At 44.9% G+C, this 23736-nt stretch overlaps 1 protein-coding gene across 3 annotated transcripts in view; it reads left to right on the top strand.

The window, feature by feature from the left end:
• ATP8B1 (ATPase phospholipid transporting 8B1) overlaps positions 1 to 23736 on the top strand; it is a 557465-nt gene that overhangs the window by 178960 nt on the left and 354769 nt on the right. The window lies entirely within an intron of this gene.

The following is a 23736-nucleotide window of genomic DNA, read 5'->3' as shown; positions in this document are numbered from 1 at the left end:
TGTATGTCTGTGTAAATACAGAAATAGGCTTTTTGTAAGCCATACACTCCTTCATTACCAGTGTGATCCAGGCACTTGAGTAAGTGATTGTAGCTTGACAAATTCAACTCATCAACCTTTTAGATAAGAAAATAGCTTTAATACTCCTTGACCATTCTTACCTTACATTATGGCAGACCATAGAATTCTATAGAATAAGCTGGATAACTGGGTGGTAGTGTCTGGTCTGAGTCTGGCTTGGGTTCAGTCTTTACTCGCCAATAGTAGACAAAAGAAATATAGACTGGTTGAGTGTATTTGTCCTCATTACCAGTGTCCTGCTGTGTTATCCTGGGTTATCGCTGTCTTGCCTCCTCCCCCAAATCAACATAGGACCCCTCAATGAGGTACTTCAACCATATCAAGTGAATTTCAAAATGCCTGCCCAAATTAATTTCTGGTTGGAGAAGCAGTCACAGGGGTTAGGACACAGTTATCTGAAGCCTGAACCATGTGTTTTACTGGATCAAGACTAGTTTTCTCTGCATAAATGGAGCTAAAACAGAGTTTATGATAATGGCTGTGGCAGAGCTCAGTTCCACTGCAATTCATCAATCTCATAGCTATCGGAAAACCTCTAACTGTCTCAGTCAGTCAGTCAGTCAGTCAGTCAGTCAAAACCACTTTATTGTCTCACTGAAAGTAGTCTGAGGATTATCTTTGACTCCGAGCTCTCAGTGCACCATTGTTGTCAAGACGGTCTACATTCAGCTACTCTAAACTGACCTCTAAGGGAGCTTCTAAAAGCTCTGGTTATGGAAGACCTCGATTATTTCGATGTCCATCTCAGAGGGGCTCACAAAGCAATTGGTTCAGTTATAAGGGCAACTAAACCAGGCAGACACATTGTTCCTGAATCTCTGCAACTATCACCCTAGTAGATGAGCACTGAAAATGTCCGCTGGCTCCCTGTGGACTCAAGGGTTAAGTTCAGGGTGTCTGTTAAGTTCACAAAGTCTGTTGGGGGCAGTGACCCAAATAATCTGCCAAAAGGACCCACCCACACCAACCATTATTCACCAAACATGAATCTACATTCAGTGACTGCATACTTAATTAGCAGACAAACCTTTAAAATACAAACAGTTTGTTGGGAGTTTACATCCCCAAACTGTGCAATGTCCCAGTCTGAATCTGGATGCAGCACCAAATGATGAAACATTTGAGAACTTTACTTTTCCAGGCTTGCATTCACCTTCGATGCAGACCATGAGTTTCAACTGTAGAACACTGAACAGGTTTCCCACTGCACCCATCAAAGGCTAACTCCTTGTTGCGATGTGAGCTGTCATGGCGCAAGCAGCTCAGTTCAGTGTTACTTTAATGGTAGAACCGCTAGATGTTTCCTCTGGGATCCATACTCTATATCCCTATTCATCTCATCACAACATTCTTTATTGTTAAGAGTCCTTACCTATGAGGTCTTAATTCCCATGTTTTGTAAAAGGGTTTGTTTATCCCTATTTAAAATCATGGTAGTGGTCCGTGGCTGGAGGAGAGACAAGGGATGAACAGAACACCACACCTGGGTTACCAAAGTCCTCCCTGTCAACCCTGCCTGTTACCAACTTGCCAACAAACCCTTCCCCACAGGTCAAAATGACACCAGAGGAATTGTGAAGGTCCCACACGCTAGAGTCCACATTTGTGGTCTATTTTTTGACAAGTCTACACCACCAGTGGTAAAACTGTTACACTTTGCTTTTTCAGATTTCTGTTGTGCACCACAGAATTGGCTAAACACCTCAGATCACATATTTAAGCTGAGATTAATGCTCCATGATTACTCTTCCGTTATTGACCGCTGAAGACCATCCTTACTGTAAAGATATTATTTCTTTGTGAACGCCCTCTATGCAGCAAACCAGGATTTTTCTTCTCCAGAAAACTTCTTTATCAAAAAACACCTTACTGTTGGATTTAGCATTTGAGTTTTTTTCCTTTGCAATCTTAAGTATCAGGCATGCTCCTTCCTTCAAGACAAATCTGAAGTGCTACATGAAGACTCTAATTCCTGAAGGAGCTAGTGAAACTTAAGCTGAGGAGAAGGGATGTTGTAGTCATTGGTCTCATGTCCCTGACTCTGAGCCAAAACTGTCTTTTGACTAAACTTGTATCCAGCTCTGCTGACCGTACCCAGCTCTGCTGACCGTACCCAGCTTTACTTACCAACTATTACTAGCACCGGCTACTCTGCTAATGTGATACACCCTGCTCCAGGCAGCCCTTACTATAGACATGATCGAGCCTGACCGGAGACTGCAGTAATGTGAAGCTGCCATCCTGTAGCCTTGGCAAATCATGTCATTTAATATTTGATACTTTTAGGGTCTTCAGAGGAGGATCACAAATCATGCGAGTCATTTAGTCGGCCCAAAAATGAAATACAGAGAATGTATTTATTTATAAAATGATGGATGAGATATGTGGTGCAGTAATGGGAACCCATATATGGAAAAGCTTCATGCAGAGCAACACGCTATACCAAAACGAAAAAAAAAATAAGATACAAGCAAAAATCTATTTTGAGTCGTATTGGTGACCTGCATGTTGCATTCACGTGCCGCTTTCTGCCCGTCCCTCAGTGCGGTCAGAAGCCAGAGCCAAAGGCTATCATGGCTTCAGTGATGGTATGTCAGAGGACCAAGGTATCATCCCTTTTAGCATCATGACATTTACGGCATGATTTTTCAGTATCTCCTAAACAGGGAGTTGACCACTCTTAGCCAGTTAGAATAGCTGCTTAAGAGAAGTGGACCATTTGAGATGTGATGAGTGTACCAACACAGATAGTAGATATGTGTTATTATAATGGCCCAGGAAGAATTAAATGTCTACCTACAGAGTGGGGAGAGGGGACTGGAAAGTGCACTTCTCTAGCAGTGCCACATTATTTCAGAAATTCCTGGTAGTGTTGGAGGAAGTCCTCTATCTCTTATCAAGATTATGTAAAGGTTTCAGCTGTAGTCTATGGCGGCTACTGGTTTCCAAAAATAGAATGGGAGCCTTAGGGCAGATTTATTTTCCTGTCCCAGTAGCTCAGGGCACAGAGTGGTGCCAGCCTGTGTTGTGGTAAAAAGCATCCCTAGTGTTAAGTACCAGATACATGACAAAGCAACCAAAGTACCTCTACCTGGCGCCTTTCAAGCCCTGAAACTGGATACTAACATTTCTCCCCCAAAGACCAAACCCATGTGAGTCAAACTCAGTTATGGAATGCGATGCTATGGGGACATGCTGCAGTCTTTCTGGGAAGAGTAAAGTAGGAGAATCCATTTTGGGGGATGAAGGGAATAGGCTAACCCTAACCTTAAAGAAAGAAGACTAAATACCTACATCCCCCAGAACCGTGAGTAATATTCACTCAGCCATCACTATAATGGCGGTGGCTTCAACACACATGAAATGTGCAGCAATGTGATCAGGGTAGCACCTGATCCTGTTAATGATTGTTTCTGTGGGCTCCCGATGCCATCTTCGTCCTAGTCCAGTAGGCACAGGGGCATGGGAGCATTACTCCAGGAAGGGCAGTGGAGGCCTGTGTCTTCGTATGGGAGAATCTCCACTCGCATCCCTCTTCTGAGGTACCCAACATGGTGATTGGGTTATAACTCTTATCCTAGACTTCCCAGGGCCTAAGATGCCATATTACGAGGAAAGCCAATTCTGCTCAGCCAAGACAAGATGGTTGTCTTGGTTGAGCAAGACATGCCAGAATACTCCAACCTACCCAGAGAGTTAAACATGTTTAGTTCCCACTAATCCATAGGATCTGCGTGTTTGTTGGACAACAAACTTTGGATGAGGTGCCTAGACTGATTTAAAGCACACTTACAGGATATGTTGGCCTAGAGAGCAGCTCGCTCACAGTGCCACCATAAGCCCTCCTAACCCTACCAGTGATCAAATGGTTTCTGGCAATCACTGAACATGACAAACCTGATCCCTCAGGGATCGGGATAACAGATCAGAACCTCTCGCTCAGTCACTCTTGCTCTTTTGTTCTCAGAGATACAGAGCATACACACTAGGAAGTTTTCAATATATTTATTGAACCAACGTTATTCTTGTATAAAACGTGCTGCGATAATCATTAGACAGAAGCAGATGAAATTGATTATCATCAAGAGTAAATAGCAGATGGTGCTAAAACAGTGTATATATGAAGGCATATAAAGAATGTAGTAATCGGGCGTACTCATGGTATGCAAACCCTACTCGGTGTGTGTCTAGAGTGTATGTATTTGTAAAGCCAAGAAGCCCCCCTAAGGGATGATCCAACCCCATTACCTGGCGGGAGAGAATGTAGGACCCTGTCTTGGTCATGAACCGTAAACCCCCCACCCCACGGAGATGTCAGACCACTGCATGGTGAAGTCTTGGCATGCAGGGGCCCTCTGTGTCCGCTAAAGTGCCTCCTCCGCTAATCTTACGAGATGCTGATTATTTATAATAAAAAGCATCCTTGTGATATATGTTTGAATTAGCAATGTTATGGATATGTAGATAGCCCTGCCAGATAAACATAGAACAACATTTGTGCATTCATGTGCAAAGACCTAGTACTTGGTGTTCGAGGCATTGTGATGATGTTATACGAAGTTAGATGTGTAAACAGATGTAGTTTCAGAAAAATAAATCCAACATTGTCATTCAGAATTGTTATTGTGAAAAACAGGACAAGGTAAGAAATGAGCAGCTTCGCTACATGGGCCTAACCCGGGCACATAAACATGTCTTGTTCAGTTACTGTTTGTTGCTTGTCCCTATAAGCTCTCAGAAGGCATATCCAAAGGTCATCGTATCTTCAGGGAAACTGTGCATGGAACCAAGCTATCCATAGGTAGCCTTCCATTGGATCAGTATCAACTTGATGCTCTTGGCATCCCCTTCTCAGAATAACTCATCCTTTGGGCCCTACACAGTTTGGGCTTTATCCGTCTGAACACTGCATGGTAGTGGGCACCTGTCGCCGTTCACAGAACGCTTCAACACATTTTTCTCTTTATTATTCACACTAGAACCTTCTTGCCACCAGAGAGGTTGCATGCGCTCATTGGGCACGTTGGCAGCCTGAATCCACCCATGCAGTCCATTCCAGACCATCCGTTAACCCACCTCGACTAGGTCTTGCAAAGCGGTGCCACCGAAGAGATTGAGCAGTATACTCCAAGCACGCACTCGCCTCCAAGTGACAACATCCATGTACTTATTTATAGCAAGAGATCTCTACACCGCATTCTTTCTGATATGCACCTTTTAAGGTTTGGCATGTTTACTTACTGATGTTGATGAGTACTCTCAGGCCCGGACTGGCCGTTGCGGGCACCGGGCAATCCCCCGGTGCGCCGCAAGGGTGGGGGCCGGTTTTGGGCCACTGGGGGCTGTTTTTTGTTAAAGGGCCGTTTTTGCAGCATTGCTGCAAAAACGGCCCTATAACAAAATCGTCTGAAAACCGGCCCTGGCAAAGAGCGCGGTCGCACCCCCAGGGGAGAGGGGGGGGGGGGCGGCTGAGCACTTTGCCAGGGCCGGTTTTGGTTCTCAGTCCGGCCCTGAGTACTCTATATTATCGATCAGGCATGTGCGCTGGACGTAGGTGTGCTGCAGCACCCCCCAAAATAAGCAGAAGGTGAATGATTGCTGCTTATTCTTTTATCATAGAGAAAGAAACGTAAACTCCAATCTTTTTTCAACTGTGAAGCTAGAGCTTTTTGTAAGATGAAATATCTGATAACCTTGTTGGGGTACATAGAGTGTGAAAGGAAAGGCGGTAGGATGTCAATTTTTTATCAACACGACAACATTATAAAACGGTTAATTAACTGCACAAATATTTCAAATTTTATCAGCAGTTAGAAATACACAAATGAAACAATTTTTTTTTGTAATTCTGAAGTGTGATGAAAACCAAGATTTTAATGGGTTCACAACATTTCAAGACACTTTACTTCCTGATGTGTTACTGATAAGTATTTGTTGAAACCCGATTTTCACATGGTATCATTTGTGCGTTGTAGTTTTATCAGTAAAACTGCATGTCGGTGCAAATTTTGTCACCATTTCATTAGAAAATCTGCAGTCTGTATGCTCCAAAATGCTCCCCCGGCTGCATGTCACACACACCATTGCCGCGCCTCTCCTGAATGGGCGTGGCTCATTTGCTACACTTCTTGAGGAGGCTTGGATTTTGCACAGTCCCTATGACCTCAGTGATGTAACATTGATGCAGCACCCCCACTCTGGAAAATGTCCCTGCACCTCAGAACATGGCTGTATTATACAGTTTCTTTTGTAAAAGTTAGTTTGGTCATCTGTAAATTGACTTATTGCTGAAATACCCAGAGATTCAGTGACCCGAAACACTCTTGTTCCTGTAGTATGTGTCCTTTCACCTTACTATAAAACAAGGAGATAACATTCGGTTTAACTCCTTCCTTGGAAACACATTTCGAAGGTCTGTTTTAATTTTCTGTGGTCCCCACGCATTGAAATTCTCTTTTGTTTGTGTTCAGTGGTGCCTCAGCGTTTTAATCTTAGCTCGTTGAACAAAAGTTGCTTTGTGAGCGTTTTCCTTTTCTTCATTTCTTTTGTGTGCCAGTGAATTGCCAGGTTACACAGGTGCCAAGCGCTGATTAGATTATTTAAATTAGCAATGCTGATTACTACCTGGCTTTCAGGGAGCAGTGTGGTCGTATGCTTTAATGAGTCCTTGCAGAGTACAGTAAGGGGACATAATCTACTCCTTTCCACGGTCTCTCAATCCGCATCCTGTAGTAGAGAAGCGGGCGGTAGTCGCTGCTCCCTCCTATTAACTCAGGATTACCGCATGGCCCAAGGGGTTTAAGAGCAAAGAACAAACATTTTAAAATATGTGGTTTCTCGATTCTTCAAACATTATTTACTCTTGTCAACATCTCAATTATATATGATGTATGAATATGCACTTTTATTTTAAGACGAAGTACTAGTGTTTCATAGGCACGGGTAGATACAATCTGGCTATTTTGTTATGTAACCACATGCATTCAATAGCTCTATAAAACTATTAATCCGCTTTTTTATCGTCTTTTTTAATCAATTTGTGACTAGGTATCTGATGGTTGCTCAGGTATTACTGGTGGTAAATACACCTGTTCTGTTATATTCTGGGCAAAGCACTAGGTTTAACTGTGCAGTGGTCCGCCTGCACCTTTCACCAGGTCCTCTAAGGAAGCGGACAGCATCCAATAGTGCTATATATAACCTCACTGAGTTCGTTCATAGCGCGCACGCACGCACACACACGTTTTTTTTTTTTTTTTAAAGTAGGGCGTTTTCAAAATATTCTTTGGCCGTCAAATTAGCTGTAGTAATAGAAAGAGGATTAGTTCACTATTTGACAATACTGAGCTTTTATGGACAGTTACAGTTTTTGGCTCTGTTAATTGCATATCTTCTAAAGTTCATTTGGTCTAGGCACTTTTTGTATTGTCGCCTCGTTATTAAAGCTTGTCCAGATTCTCGTCTGTGCCACAGAACTATGATTACCCAACATTTTAAATATCTTCCCATTTTGCTACTTTGGGTCTCGTTCATCCATATTCAGTGCAATTGTTATTGTGTAGGTTAGTGATTTTGGTGAACCTCCTGCATGGTCAGGATGTTTTGGAGAGCCAATGAGGCTTTAGACAAGGTTTCTAGACTTATGTTAGAATCTCTTACTCATTCTTAGGACTTCATGATTTGAGTGCTTCTTGCCAATTTTGAGGATGGAAGATAGAAGGGCACGCAGTAGTGATCCAACCAGTCATTGGGGATTGGCATCTCATACTTGAGTAGCACTTTACTTGCAATATTAGATCCAAAACAGAGACCTTTTTTATGATTAGGAGGATTGAGTAAGTTCATATCTGTCTACGATTCTGCCACTTCAGAAACACAGATAACATTGTGGTATCCTCAGTGTTTATCAAAGCCCACTAGCATGGCATGGTTGGGAGAAGAGGGATGGTTATTGTTATTTCTGCTAAGGAAATGGATGATTGGGATTAGTCAACCTTCAGGATCTTGCAATTGATTGAGTTTCTGTAAATAGTTGCCACTTACTCACTAGTGATCTTGTCTAATGAATGAATAGCCTTTTTTATGAATAGGTCTATTGCATCCTAAAGCATAGCTTCTGTTAAAATTGTATGTCTAAGTCTTGGTTAGTGATAATTTCCGCATTCCTTAGTTCATGACTAGAAGCTGATTTACATCTGCAAGAAACAATTCCAAATGGATTGCCTTGTTTTAGCTAATTTTTATCGGTTCAGTCTCAATTCTAATCAGATTTTTTTTACATTGCTGATCTTTTAGGAGGGATCTGAGCTAACTTCTTTAGCCTAGTATCCAGATTTCCGAGACTCCTTGCAGTGTACTAGTTGCTGTTTCCATTTTAGTCCTGTAGGTGAGGTTCTGTCTTACTCATTCATAAGTATGATGCTATTTTGTTTGCACGTGTCTGTTAATATGAGATACAGACTTGTGGTTCATCCTAGTGAAGTGCTAGATGAAGGAGACTGGATGTGAAGCAGTTTTCAGTTGAGGCAGGGGCAATCCAGGTGAGGTTTAAATCTACTGGGCGAGATCTCAAGTTAGCTGGCAGTGTGTCCCTCTTAGAGGCATGCTGTGTTAAGTATTGGAATGAATTAAGAAGTACAGTGGTTGTATGTAGATAGGCTGGGGGCATGGGTCCCGAAGGAGAGCGTCCTAATTTCCGAGTTTCCTGTGTTTTGGAATAATTAAGTATTAGGAGGAAGGACAAGGCAAGTGCAGAGCGGATTCGGAATTATCATTGAGCATGTATGATTAAATCCATTAGTAGACCATTGAGTTCAGTTTGTTAAGCTGACCAGCTTATTGGGGGAAGGCTTGTAGGGATTTATGATACCTGTGGTGGATTACGAGGGAAAGGGTGCCTGAGAGGGTGTTGAAAGGAATTGGGTCTCTGATGGCCTGCGCTATGTTAGATGCAATAGAGAAACAAGAGCAGCTGTGGAATCCTAAATTCTGGGCTTACGGCTGCTGAGACCATGTTCTTGCTTTCATGGAGGCCCAGGAGTAGTTTTGAAGTTACTTTACTCGAAGTAGGGAGGGAAGTTTGGGCTGCCCTACATACAATGGTAGGGGTTTGTGACTGAATTGGTGTGTTTTTTTGTTTGTTGTTTTTTATATAGCGCGAACTAGAACCGAATCTGGTATCAGAGCGCTTTACATAGCACCAGTTACATTACATGAGGACACACATTCATTTTAGGCACGGGGAGATTAAGTGAATTGCCCAGAATCACAGGAGGTTTTTGGCGTCGTTACCGAGACTCGAACCCAGATCCAAAGGTACAAGGGCTGTGGGAGGTTCTTGAATTCCATGTGTGTAGAAGAGAAACAGAATGGTCTTCTAATTTCTGTACATTATCTGAAACTTTGATCGAGGTTTTTGAATTTCATTAGATATTCTTCTGCATAGAGTGAAGCAGAAGGTGCAAGGGCTGGTTCCCATTTATGGGGCATTTTTGACTTCGAAGAGGCCATTAGAGAATCTTTAAAGGTCTCAGCCAGAGTGTGATGGTGTTAGTCAGTAATATTGTCTATTATCTGATTGCTTTTAGGGCAAAAGTCCTACAGGTCTGAGGGTCTCGGGGAAGTCTTCCAGCAACATGTGTGGTATATTTTAGTGGCAGTCATAGAGAGGTAAGCATTGTAAAATATTGTAAGAGTGGGAACTTGCTTTAGAGAGATGCTCAGATCTTTGATATCTTTTTTTAATTTTTTTTAATTTATTTTGAGTTTTTTTATAGCGCTGGCTAGACCCGGAAGTATCAGAGCGCTTTACATGAGGACAGTTACATCAGTTACAAGTTACATATTGTTACAAAAGATACATCAGTTACAAGTTACATCTGTTGGTTAGGGTGTGTGGAAGGGTAAAGGGGGTAATATAAAAGGGTAACGTGGAGGGAGATATGGCAGAGAGACGAAGGAAAAGTCTGCCCAATGTCCGGCTGGGTAGGTGACGGCTGAGGAGGGGGTGGGGGTGAGGGAGAGTCCACAGCCCATCTCATCTTTAGCGATCTCCACTGGGCTTCGGCCAAAATGCTAAGTCTCCACGGTCGGTGGCAAGATTCACAGGTTCAATGTCATGATGGGTGAGTCGGATGGGGGGGTGGAGGGTGGGGGTTGAAATGAGCGAGGTCTGCTCAAAGTACACTATGGGTGCTGACCTATTCATACCCTCTGTGCGGTATGGCCGTCGTCCACCGCTATTCATCTCTCCAGCTGACCGCCATCCAGACATCACCACCGGGCATCTGCCGCGCTGAAGTTGGCTCCGTGGTTGGCAGATCATCAGTGAATCGTGGACCCTGGTCTCCGTCTTAGGGTCAGGTGAGTACCTCCCCAAAAGGCTCCTCTCCTACTCTTCTATGGTTGCTCTACCAACTGGGATTCATCACTTTCCACCGCAAAGAACTGCCTGTTAAATCAGCATTCCCTGTTTGTATATTCACTCCCTTCTCCTCGTTTTTTCAGAGGGATCGCCATCTTGGGGTCAGGAAAAGTCGATATGTTTGTTCTGGTGTCTTGCTCTACTATTAATTTCGCCTCCCCAAATGTCTCTCGGGCCCATTAATTAGGGGCACGCTTACTCCAGGCATCGCGTGTGGCATGCCCAGGAATGCACTGGTAGCTGCATCGCTGGAGCTATCTTCCCCGGGCCCTCCCACGGCTCGCCTTCTATGACGCCCTTGTAGGCGCCGGGGGCTGCTGGGATGTTGTCAATAGACTCACAAAGTCAGTCCCCCGTACCTGCAGCCCTGCGTCCGCTGTCACCGTCCGACGATATTTGGGCTGATTACCGGGTCCTCCGGCAGGTTCAGTCCTCCGTCTCGCGGATGTCTTGCTTTTACTGTCATGTTGGTAGTTAGGGAACAAGTATAAAAATTCCCGAGAGGAAAGCGAGAACAGTGAGCCATCTCTGAACGTTTCCTCCCAGGGATATACCTTATAAACACACTTGTGACGACTCAACCACACTATCCAATAATTTCCCCTTGTCCAACAAGCAAGCTGCCCACCTCTCTGGATCAGCTGTCCAATACCCACTGAAACAATGCAAAGATAGCATCCCAGAATTAATTTACTTAGTCCAGAGTTAAAGCTTCAGACGTCTTGAGACCAGTTTGCAATAAAGTGAATTCCTTTATTGTTCTTAAAATATTTAGCTCGTATAGCACAAGCTTTCTCAGGGTTTATATTCTAAACGTGTTGTCCAAGAAGCTTTTTTTATTGTTCATACATCAGTCAAATTGCCTCTATTGGCACATTCCAATGGAATGTCCTTCAGATCTGTACATAATTATGCAGTGTTCGGCGTTCAAACCTCAAATCACCATTCTATTGTCCACCATGTAAACAAACCAAGCAATCCGGAGATAGAGGGTCATCCATGTACAAACAATAGTTTGAGAAGCCACAATGTATCAAATACAGGGGCTTTAAAAAATTGTTTCAAATTTGCCTCACAGTATTTTTGAAAGCCACATCTTTGAGACACTGGAGCTTTCTGGACTGTTGGAGTCTCTACATGGATGACCCTTTACGCCTGATTGCCTGGTTTGTTTATCAGATAGTGAAGCATCCCCTAATTGCCAAGACAGGAGGTAGACTTATGAAGTGAGGTAAGAGTTAAGGTTGGCAAAAATATACTTTTAGCTGGTGGCTTTAATTGTATTGTAGACCTGGATCATGATAGATCACACCCACCCAATATAGATTCCACTTGCTAGGCAATTCAAAAATTGGCAGCAGAGGTGGGGACTTGTGGAGATGTTCACATCCAGACTCTAGGGATTTCTCACATTACTTAGGGATGCATGATCTATGTGTGCGTCTGGATACATTTTTGGGCCACCTGAGTGTGCATAGTTGGGTACTAAATGGTGAGTACTTGGGCAGGACGGTTCAGATCATAATCCATTTCTGCTATTGTTGGGGTGGAATAGAGAGCAGCCTCAGATACCAGATTGGTGTTTGTGGGTAGAGACGTTGGAGTATTTTGTATTTTTTCAAACTATCGGAGAAACTGTGCAGAACTACTTCCTAGATAATTAGGCTTCGACAATGTTTCCTTTGATGGAGTGGGATGTGTTCAAAGCTGCAGTTCGGGTGTGTTATAGAACAGTGGGTGGGTGAGGCACACTCTAGTGAGCGATTATGAGATGCATGAGAAGGTAGTGCAGGAGCTGGAGTTTTCTAAGCCATGTGACATGGGTATGATACAGCAGCTCGTAGATACCAGGGAACAAGTCGCAGTTCATATGGAAAAATTAAGCTGTTTTGAATAGAGTATATGGCCTGTGTGCATGCAGAACGTAATAAGGCAGGCACTCTGCTGGCTGGATTTCTAATCCCAAAAATATAAACTTTCAAATCCTTGAGGTGGACTCAGAGGATGGCAAACATCTATAAAGAGGAGGGCATCAGTAGTAGATTTAGGGACTATTATTAAGTGTTATGTGTACCACCTCTGGTGTTACATACTCCGTTTATTTCTGGGTTTCCTAGACCCTATCGAATTGTCGATTGGTCTCCTGTGATGAACCAAGAGAACTAGGTGGAGAGATTACCATTCAGAAAGTGCAGGATGCTATAAAACATATGGCAAGAAGGAAGGTTCCTAGGACAGCTGTACTTCCAGTAGGATTTTATGCAGCTTATGCTGAGGAGTTGGCCCAGAGACTGGTTACCCTCTACTCTGCAGCCCAAGAGGCGGAATCCTTGCCCTCCACAATGGCTGAGGGATTAGTAATTCCGCTGTTAAAGCCTAGACAGCCTCCTAAGGATATATGGGATATTGTCTAAGGTCAATTCGGATTACAAAATTCTTAGTAGGAGCCTGGCAACAAGCCTGCCACCATTAATGCCCAAGTTAATACACACAGATCAATCTGGCCTCATCCCATGGGGAATACAGCACACAATTCAGGAGGGCTCTGGTGAATATGGATGTAGAAATTGAAGGATAAGAGAAAGCGGCAATAGACCTAGAAAAAGCCCACAATACTCTTTGCTGGGATTTTCTTTATGGAGTGCTAAATAAAATGGGGAAGGAGCGCTGATTTGTCCAATGGACTAAACTCCTGTATTCAACACCTTCTGCCAGAGTCCAGACTGGAAGGTATATTTCAGAAAAATGTGTGGTGGGTGGAGGAGCGCGGCAAGGCTGCCAGCTTGCCTCATTATTATTTGCTTTTGCAGTTCAACCACGCGCTTGTAGCATAAGAGCTGGTGGAGTCTACAGGGGACAGGGCATTGTGCATTACTCAGCTCTCTATGCAGATGATTCGTTTTTGTTTCTTAGAGATTCAAATGTAGATTTGCCACATGTGATAAACCTGATTGAACGTTTTGGGCAAGCATCTTGTCTATGCTTTATTAGGAGTAAATCTCATCTGTTTCCATTACTAAAAGATGCACCTCAAACTGAGGATCTAGAGGGCTACATGGGACCATGAACCTCTGACCTACTGGAGGGTAACATTGGTGTAACCACTAGAGGTGTAGAGTTCTAGAAGTCACTGCTGCTATTGGTGGGTGGATGTTTAGCGATAGCAAAGATGGTGGCACCCCCCCCCCCCGATTTGTTTTACTGCACTACCTATAGTGAAACCCTGTAGAATCTTCTGTGAACTGGATTCATTAGTGATTAGCATTAAATGGGGAGGTAGGTGCAGAGTGGATTTATCTAAATTGCAACGTCTAGCAATTATGGGAGGATTAGGAGCTCCAGGTTTTGAGGCCTATTATTTGGCAGCACAGTTGCAGTGGTTTGCTCAATGGATCCATTCTCAAAGAATTTGAGGAGTCAAATATGGAGTTGTTACCAAATCTATGTATTCTATACTTAATCCTCTTGGCTCTGAGAAGGTCTGTTCAGGAGACTCGCACTGCATTGCAGGTTGCTTGACAATGTTGGTGTTGTGCTCTCCAGTGAACTTATGCTCCTGTGCCCCATGGCCCAGAGATCCCATCGAGAAGTTTGGAGCAAATTATACCTGGTGGAGGTTTGACGGGCCTAATGGAATGGTCTATCCATAGAGGTTTTAGGGGGCCTAAAGGAATGTTCTATCCATGGAGTGCATAGAATAGGGGATCTTTATAAAGATGGGAAACTTCTTTAGTTTGAGTATTCAGCTTCCTTTGAAATCCAGAGGGGGAATCTTGATTGCCTTGGGTGGTAGTAGCCTGGGTGCGTCTTCATTGGGGCATAGGTATAGAGGAGGCTCAACAACTTAATGCTTGCCAGGTGTTATGTACTATGTCTGGTCGATTTAGGCCAGTTACTTGTCTTTACCAAGCATTATGGAATGATAAGGTAACACCTCTAGTGGGACTTAGAAATGGAAAGAGGATTTTGCACATCTTATTTCAGAGGCGCATTGGGCAAAAATACTTGCTTGTTCATATACTGTATCGAGGAATGTTAAATTTAAGCTGATTAATTTCTATTATTTACATAGGGCATATTTGACTCCACTGATGTGGCATGTCCTTGATGTGGTGAACAGGGAGTGCTTATGCTTCACATGGTGTGGTCTTCTCCACTATTGGTGGATGTTGCCAGAAAAGTAGTGACCTGCATTAATGAACTTCCGCAGAGATTAATTGATTATGCTCCCTTGATTTGTCTTCTGGGGAGATTTTCTAGATCTGCCAAGTGCAAAAATATTTCAGGATTTATTGACTTTGCCCTGATCCTTGCTGGGCGTGGGATTGCTATTCATTGAAAAACTAGTATGGCCCCCAGGTTTGAACAAGCATTGGAAATGCAATAGGTCTCACATTAGAGAAGTTGGAGCTATTGGTCTTGTAAATGACAATTATTTTATTTATGTGTTGGTTTTTAAAATAGCTAAATTGATAGCTTTGTCATTTACAATGCCAATAGTTATAACTTTCGCGAATGTGACGCCTATAGCATTTGTAATGCAACATGTTTTGTATTTACGTGACTTAGATGTATTGATATTACAAATAACAATGGCTTTTAATTTTTTCAAATAATTAATACTTAAATAAAAGTGATTGTAATTTATAATGGCAATAGCTTAAACTTTTGAAAATAACTTGTGTATTTTATTGTGATGAAAATTCAAGAACAGAAGTGAAATATTAACATTTTTTTGTGACATTTGTAATAAAGCTTGAAACATTGAGAGAACATATTTGAATGAGTGATGCTGTGGTGGTGCTGATTGATGCTGTATGCTATGCTATGTTTTGTTTTGCTATCCTATGTTTTGTTTTGTTATGCTATGCTATGTTTTGCTACCCTATGCTTTGATTTGTTATGCTATGCTGTGTTTTGTTAGGCTTGCTATGTTTTGCTATGCGATGCTTTGTTATGCAATACTATGTTTTGTTACGCTGTGCTATATTTAGTTGCGTTTTATTATGCTATGCTGTGTTTTGCTATGCTTTGTTGTGGTTTGCTATGTTTTGTTATCTTATGTTATGTTTTGCTATACTAGGTTTAGTTTTGCCATCCTATGCTATGTTTTGTTATGCTATGCTTTGTTGCGTTTTAATGTTATGCTTTGTTATGCTATGCTTTATGCTATGCTTTATGCTATGTTTTGCTATGCTAAGCTTTGTTTTGCTATGCTAAGCTTTGTTTTTTTTGCTATGCTTTGTTTTGCTATGCTATGCTTTGTTTTGTTTTGCTATGCTTTGTTTTGTTTTGCTATGCTATGTTTTGCTATGTTTTGTTATGCTATGTTTTGTTATGCTATGCTATGTTTTGTTATGCTTTGTTGCATTTTAATGTTATGCTTTGTTTTGCTATGCTATGTTTTGTTATGCTATACTATGCTTTGTTATTCTATTGCTTTGTTATGCTATGCTGTGTTGTGTTATGCTAAGCTATGTTGTATTGTCTTGTTATGCTATGTTTTGCTATGCTTTGTTTTGCTATGCTTTGTTTTGCTATGCTATGCTTTGTTTTGTTATGCTTTGTTTTGTTATGCTATGCTTTGTTTTGTTGTTATGCTATGTTTTGTTATGTTTTGTTCTGCTATGCTATGCTTTGTTGGGTTTTGTTATGCTAGGTTTTGTTTTGCTATCCTATCCTATGCTTTGTTTTGTTATGCTATGCTATGTTTTGCTATCCTATGCTTTTTGTTATGCTATGCGGTGTTTTGTTATGCTATGTTTTTTATGCAATGCTGTGTTTTGTTATGCTATGCTATGCTTTGTTATGCTAGTGAGGGTGTGTGAGGGTGGGTGAGGGTGAGGGGGTGTGACTGAGGGGGTGTGAGGGTGAGAGGGTGTGAGTGGGGTGTGAGGGGGTGTGACGTGAGGGGATGTGACGGTGAGGGGGTGAGGGGGTGAGGGGGTGTGAGGGTGAGGGGGTGTGAGGGTGAGGGGGTGTGAGGGTGAGGGGGTGTGAGGGTGAGGGGGTGTGAGGGTGAGGGGGTGTGAGGGTGAGGGGGTGTGAGGGTGAGGGGGTGTGAGGGTGAGGGGGTGTGGGGGTGAGGGGGTGTGGGGGTGTGGGGGTGTGAGGGTGAGGGGGTGTGAGGGTGAGGGGGTGTGAGGGTGAGGGGTTGTGAGGGTGAGGGGATGTGAGGGTGAGGGGGTGTGAGGGGGTGTGAGGGTGAGGGGGTGTGAGGGTGAGGGTGAGGGGGTGTGAGGGTGAGGGGGTGTGAGGGGGTGTGAGGGGGTGTGAGGGTGAGGGGGTGTGAGGGGGTGTGAGGGTGAGGTGGTTGTGAGGGTGAGGGGGTGTGAGGGTTGTGAGGGTGAGGGGGTGTGAGGGGGTGTGAGGGGGTGTGAGGGTGAGGGGGTGTGAGGGGGTGTGAGGGTGAGGTGGTTGTGAGGGTGAGGGGGTGTGAGGGTTGTGAGGGTGAGGGGGTGTGAGGGTTGTGAGGGGGTGTGAGGGTTGAGGGTTGTGAGGATGAGGGGGTGTGAGGGTTGTGAGGATGAGGGGGTGTGAGGGTTGTTAGGATGAGGGGGTGTGAGGGTTGTGAGGATGAGGGAGGGTGAGGGGGTGTGAGGGTGAGTGATGGTATGTGAGGGTGAGTGATGGTATGTGAGGGTGAGTGATGGTATGTGAGGGTGAGTGATGGTATGTGAGGGTGAGTGATGGTATGTGAGGGTGAGTGATGGTATGTGAGGGTGAGGGGGTGTGAGTGGTGGTGTGTGAGCGGGTGTGAGGGTGAGGGGGTGTGGGGGTGTGAGAGGGGGTGTGAGGGTGAGGGGGTGTGAGGGTGAGGGGGTGTGAGGGTGAGGGGGTGTGAGGGTGAGGGGGTGTGAGGGTGAGGGGGTGTGAGGGTGAGGGGGTGTGAGGGTGTGGGGGTGTGGGGGTTGTGAGGGTGTGGGGGTTGTGAGGGTGAGGGGGTGAGGGGGTGTGAGGGTTGTGAGGGTGAGGGGGTGTGAGGGTTGTGAGGATGAGGGGGTGTGAGGGTTGTTAGGATGAGGGGGTGTGAGGGTTGTGAGGATGAGGGGGTGTGAGGGTTGTGAGGATGAGGGAGGGTGATGGTGTGTGAGGGTGAGGGAGGGTGATGGTATGTGAGGGTGAGTGATGGTATGTGAGGGTGAGTGATGGTATGTGAGGGTGAGTGATGGTATGTGAGGGTGAGTGATGGTATGTGAGGGTGAGTGATGGTATGTGAGGGTGAGTGATGGTATGTGAGGGTGAGTGATGGTATGTGAGGGTGAGTGATGGTATGTGAGGGTGAGTGATGGTATGTGAGGGTGAGTGATGGTATGTGAGGGTGAGGGGGTGTGAGGGTGAGGGGGTGTGAGTGGTGGTGTGTGAGGGTGAGGGGGTGTGGGGGTGAGGGGGTGTGGGGGTGTGAGGGTGAGGGGGTGTGGGGGTGTGAGGGTGAGGGGGTGTGAGGGTGAGGGGGTGTGAGGGTGAGGGATTCAGGATTGCTACACTGTATTCCGTTTGCAGTTTAGTGCGAATTGGAGCAGCCCTGTCACTGTTAATCTTACAGCAAGTTGATGTATGAAGAGTGTATTTGGTTCAGCTTAACGTGCCTGGCAAAACGGTTGTTGAAATGTATACGGATGACAAATGTGAAAAGAGATGGAGCTCGCGAAGATAACATTGAGACAAAGTCGCAATATGTACAATGGAAAAACGTTTGCATTTTAGTGACCCCTCGAAAATTAAAGGCAATATTGGCCTTTCTTTCGGGTAACTGCATTCATTTAAAATGGAATTCCCCTTGGAACTGAGTAACAACATATCGAAATGCATAATGTGTTGAGATTACGTGGGTCAAGAAGACTGGCAATGTTGGTTTGGAAGATGGGATATCATTAAGCATGCATATGACATTTAATCTTGGTAATAAATGAGAATCACCAGGGTTAAGAACTGTTTCTAATGGAGAAGTTGTTTTAGGCAAAAGACCAGATCTTCCCTACTGTAAAAATTGCCTTGTTACATTCGAAGTTTTGTAACATGAGCAGGCGCAAAAGTAATGCACAGAAAAAAAGTAATTGGCTCGTGAAAATCAGGAGTGTGAAGTAGTTCCCTTGGGGTTTCTCTCTGCAGATTGCCCAGCTCTGGTCACTTGTCATGTCCTGCTTCAAAGCTTTTCCGCAAACAGACAGGAGATTAGGAAGTGGTTCCTGGCCTTTGTTCAACCCAGCATGTAGGTGTGAATTGCCCGTTAGTACCTTAGCATTCTCACCCACGATGCCCCCTACACTCATTGGCTCTCACTGCCAGAAGCCCTGCTGTGGGATTTTTTTTACTTACTTATTATTTTGCAGTTGTATACAGCGCGATCTCCACAAGAAGGTGCTCGAATCCTTTAAATGAGCACCAGTCACATAACACGAGGACGCATTGAGTTTTTCCTGTTTTTTAGGCACAGGGAAATTAAGTAATGTGTTCAGAATCAGAGTATGTGCATAAGTGTATGATTATTTTTTTTAAAACCAGCAACTTACTATCACAACTTTGCAATATTGTGTCTTTTGCTCAACGCTGCGTGTAAACCTATACACAAAGGGCCTTATTTATGAAGGCCTTGCGCCACCGGTGCGTCCCTTTTTCCCATTTTAAAAGTGACGCACCGGTGGCGCAAGGCCTTCATAAATAAGGCCCCAACATCCTAAGACCGCTCAGTGAGGTTATGTGGTCATCGCATGTGCAACTTGCAGGACACACTGACCTGCAACATTTGGTTATGTGCCTGCTGGGAAACATCCGCATGTTAACACTTTGAATTCACTCAACTCGTTGAAGAGGTCAAAGCTGTTAAAGTAAATGCTACTGAATTGGATGCAAAAAATAACTTGGTTCTTTAGAATGCTCTGAAGAGTCCAGTGGACGCAAGCTCCGAGTTATCGGTAACTTCCTTTTGGACAAGAACGCCACTCCTCTGATAGAAGCCGTGGCGGCAAAGAACTGCCCACCACCCACTTTGCATAAGTCCACTCTAAAGGGGGGCCAGGTTCTCGCGCATGAAAACTCAGCAACATACAGGGTCAACATTCTGGGGCAGGCTTGGCATGGAAATCAGCTTGTTATGGTAACAAGACATGACGGGATACCCTCACCAGTGTAGTATTTTGTGCCCACGACATCAGAACCAGCAAGACTCTAGGCTACACCGCTGCGGCTCCGCACTTCAAACATACCTGCTGCGTGTTTCACTCATTTGCTGATGTTGGAGTAGTAAATGTACCACGGTCACTATTTAGGTTTCTAGTGTCGTATTATCAAGCTTCTGGCTGCCACTGAGGTGTAAATTGCTCGGGGGAGGGTGGGACAGTACTTTCCTGAGGACAGAAGCCCAGGATGCAATTTTCTGGGTAAGGTTTATGGCACGGGTAAGGAAAAAAAAAAGAGCACGGGGGGGAGGGGGTCGTGAATATATGTATGGGGGTTGCCTTGTTAGCAAAGACCAACCAACCATGCACATCATAACCATTCAGCTACTGTTAAAAGGTGTAGTGGGGTCCCAGCACCGTCACACCAGGGTTATTTGAAGGACATGTGGTCACCTCGTGACAAGTTTCAGAACCCTAACAGTAACTTAAGGCGGAAAAGACATACCGGATACCAATGTACTATAGGTCTAGCGGGCTCAAAGGATGAGGGGCGTGTCTATTTCACATACTGCGAGTGGAATATAGTGATTTAACATGACTTATGATATTGGCAAGTTTTATGAGAGGGCGCTTTGCCTGGGTAATAATCACTCTGGCAAACAATAAAAGAACTCGTCGCAACAGCGCTTGAAAACGGTCTGCTACGGACAGGTCGAACTTGAAAGAGTCGTATTGAAATATCTGCATAGGTATTTAGGTGAGAGAGAAAACAAGACTGAAGGCCTTGCTGTGGGGAGCGGGGAGGAGAAATGCGATACGGCCGCAGCAGGGAGGAGTGCGGCTGAGGCAGAGCGCACGCTGGGGGAAGCTTGCGGAGCGGGAAGAGCTGCTGGGGAACAGATGGCTGGCGATTTGATGCTTTGCACGCGCATTTTAGGTCAATGCGCTTGCGCATTGACCTAAAAGCGCACGGGCACAGCATCAAATCGCCAGTTAGTTAAAGTCTGTTTAAGCCCCTATAGTCTCGCTCCGCTCAATGCGCATGCGCATGCGCATTGAGAGGCGAGACCTAAAAATAGGAGGAGTTGATTTGGTAGGTTGGCTATCAGAGTGCTGTGTTACAAAGAGAAGTAAGGAAAGGAAAGATATCAATTGACCGGGCTGCAGCATGGGGTCATTTCTTAGATTGTGTTGTAGGCTGGCCTAGTATTAGGTGCTCACTTAGGTAAGTGGAGCACCCTGCACCAATCCAGACAACCATTATGGTGATTTTAGTGGTCTTAAACAACATTAGAAGGCTCTCTAAGTGGTAGCCGTGGAGAGCAGTCTTCAGGCTTAGTCCAGGAGAAGTGTAAAGCAGCTTGTTTTACTAGTACTTAATCTTATTCGTATAGGTTAAGTGAAAAAGAACCACACAGTGTAGATTATACAAATATGTATTTATTATTAACACTCACTAACACCATGAAATATCTCCTACCCAGAGATATAAACATAATAATTTAATATAATACGTAAGTCTCCAGGGAGAGATCAAACCATATACTAAAATAGTGGAAAGCAAACCACGACTAAAGTCGAGAATGGACCGAAAAAACATAGAAGAGCTGGGAACCCAAAGAACCCCCCCAAGGTGAGTATCTAGGAACCCCATGGAGGTCGTGTGCAGAGTGGGGAATACAACTGCGTGCCCAATAGAAGTCAATGTGTAAGTTGTGGTTGCAATTTTACAGAAGGAGGACCCTTCCCAGCGCACCCTGAAGAAACCCTGTGGAAGATGGAAGTTTGGAGATCACCCCACCCATAGATACCCCATGAACCAGGATACCTGCACCACGGAAGCCGGGTGCATTGGTGCAAAGTGATGTTCGAACCCGCGCAGACCACAATGGTGGACTTGAGTAAAGATGCCGCTGGCAAAGAAGGGGGAAGAGTCAGGTGGAACCTAAAGGTGAATTCAAGATGAAAGGTACCTGCAAGCAAAGGGGACAGCGTCTATGCCACTCTGGAGTGACCAGGAGGCACAGAAGACTAATTCCCACCCATGCCGGAGATGCAGGAGAGATGACCGTGCCCATGACGTTGCAGCTGTGCAGACCAGGCCATGCTGTGGAAGACCAGGAGCCATTCACGAGCTGTCCCATATGGGATGTCAAGAGTCAAGGGGTCGTCGGTGTCAGGCAGAGGCACCAACAAGCCTTGACAATGGCAACCAACGTAGTTGTAGAAAAAGGTGCCGTGTCGGGACCAGCAAGGTTCAAGTGACTCCCTCCAAAGCAGGTGTGTCAGAGCAGGCCCTGAGCAAGCAGCGGAGGCCACTGGAGCCAAAGACCCTCAAGAGGATTCATGGGGCAGAGGCCCAGGATTTGCAAGAGGACCTCTACCAGCTCACCAAAGGATGAAGGCCCACAGTGCAAAGGATACTGTGCAGGTGAAGATCTTAGCTGTAGGAGATGCTTGAGGCTGAAGCTTCTTGGAGCCAGAAGATTTCTGGAGGAAAGAGTCAACAGCCTAGCAACGGCAAGTCGATGCAGTGCACAGGGGTTCTGTTCTAGCAGTTCCGACGAGGGATACTGTCCTCAAATTTCGTGAGAAGACAGTGCAGGCCTCAAAAGAGTTGTAAAACTACCACCTGTGTTTCTGAGCCTTTCAGAGTCCGTGGGAGCTCAGGATCAGCAAGCCTGTCAGCTGTGATACGGTACCTGTAAATGCAGAGAAGTGAATCCTTCACTCCAAGCGAGATTCTTTTGGGTGTCTTGGATGTCCACGTCCTGTGACGAACCTGTATGGAGCACAGACACAGACGTTGCAGCAGACTTGCAGGATGACGAAACCAGGAGATCAGGAACAGCAGGAGTCTTCCCAGTTGCAGTCTCTGTTCCCAGTTCCCCAGATGGTTGAAGTTGAAGTGGTTTCAGATATGAATCTTGTTCCATGACTAATCTAGAGACCCACCCACAGGTAAGCACTTAAGTTCCCTAAGGAAATGGTTTGGGCGATCCAGGGGTCCCTCCCAGAGAAGGGGATGGATCGTGGAGAGGATACTCCCATGTCCTTTGTCCAGTTTTGCGCTAGCACAGGAGCCAACTGGAGAATGCACGAAGGGCACCAAATGTGCCTCTCAAAACAGTCAAGTGTCATTGGCAAGCGCCCCCACCCTGTCGCAAAACACTAAGTCCTGTTACAGGAAACCTTTTGTCCTGCCTTCCCCTGCTCAAGCTTGACTCAGCAGCAGGAGGGCAAAACCGTGTCTCTGTTCAATAGCAGCTATAGTTTGCTGTCCGGGACTAGAAGACTGGTACCGGGAGCCCTGAGGGCCTCCGGGAGGAGCTTTACAGTGCATAGAATCATACCCCCACACTGTTTAGCGTGTGAGGGTATGATTCCAACATGTTTGATACCACACACAACAGGGTTCATTACAGCCAGTTTAGAAAAAGCCATTGCGTAATGACCATGGCCACTCAATGTATCTTAATATCTGATGCACCTACAATCAGGGCAAATGGACTCCGAAGGTTGTAGGGGTGTCCTGCTCATGTAGGGGCACCCTCACACTTAGAACCGAGCACCCTGCCTTCAGGATCAAAAGGCCTGCCTTAGGGGTGACTTATAGGTTTTAAGTTCAGTGACCTCAAATATAAGGAAACGTATATCTGTTGTAAGTGGTGCTAGTACAAGCTTACACAGGCTGCAATGGCAGGCCTGTAGTCACAATTTGAGTAGTCTCTCATAACTGGCATAATACATGCTTCAGCCCATGGGAGACCCCTGGTGTACCTATGCCCTTGGTACCTTAGTAACATATACTAGGGACTTACAAGGGTACACCAGTAACTAATCTGGAGTGTACCCAAGTACTCACCATGTCCAATTTAGGGAAGAAGCACAAAGACTGGGGTCCTGATTAGCAGGATCCTAGTCAGACTAGGCAGAAAAACAGGATGACACCAGCAAACGGTGGGGGTGATCATGAACGCAGATCCTACTTTCCTACAGATGGTCTTAGCTATCCTGACATGTGGATGTATCTGGAGAGGAATGTACATAATAGTAATTTATTAGAGAATATGTAGTACCAAATTATGAAAATGTATATCTGGAATTGAGCAT

The sequence above is a fragment of the Lissotriton helveticus genome, chromosome 2_1 (genome assembly GCF_964261635.1).
Source record: "Lissotriton helveticus chromosome 2_1, aLisHel1.1, whole genome shotgun sequence".
Taxonomy (NCBI): Eukaryota; Metazoa; Chordata; class Amphibia; order Caudata; family Salamandridae; genus Lissotriton; species Lissotriton helveticus.
This window is presented reverse-complemented; position numbering and strand designations above follow the sequence as displayed.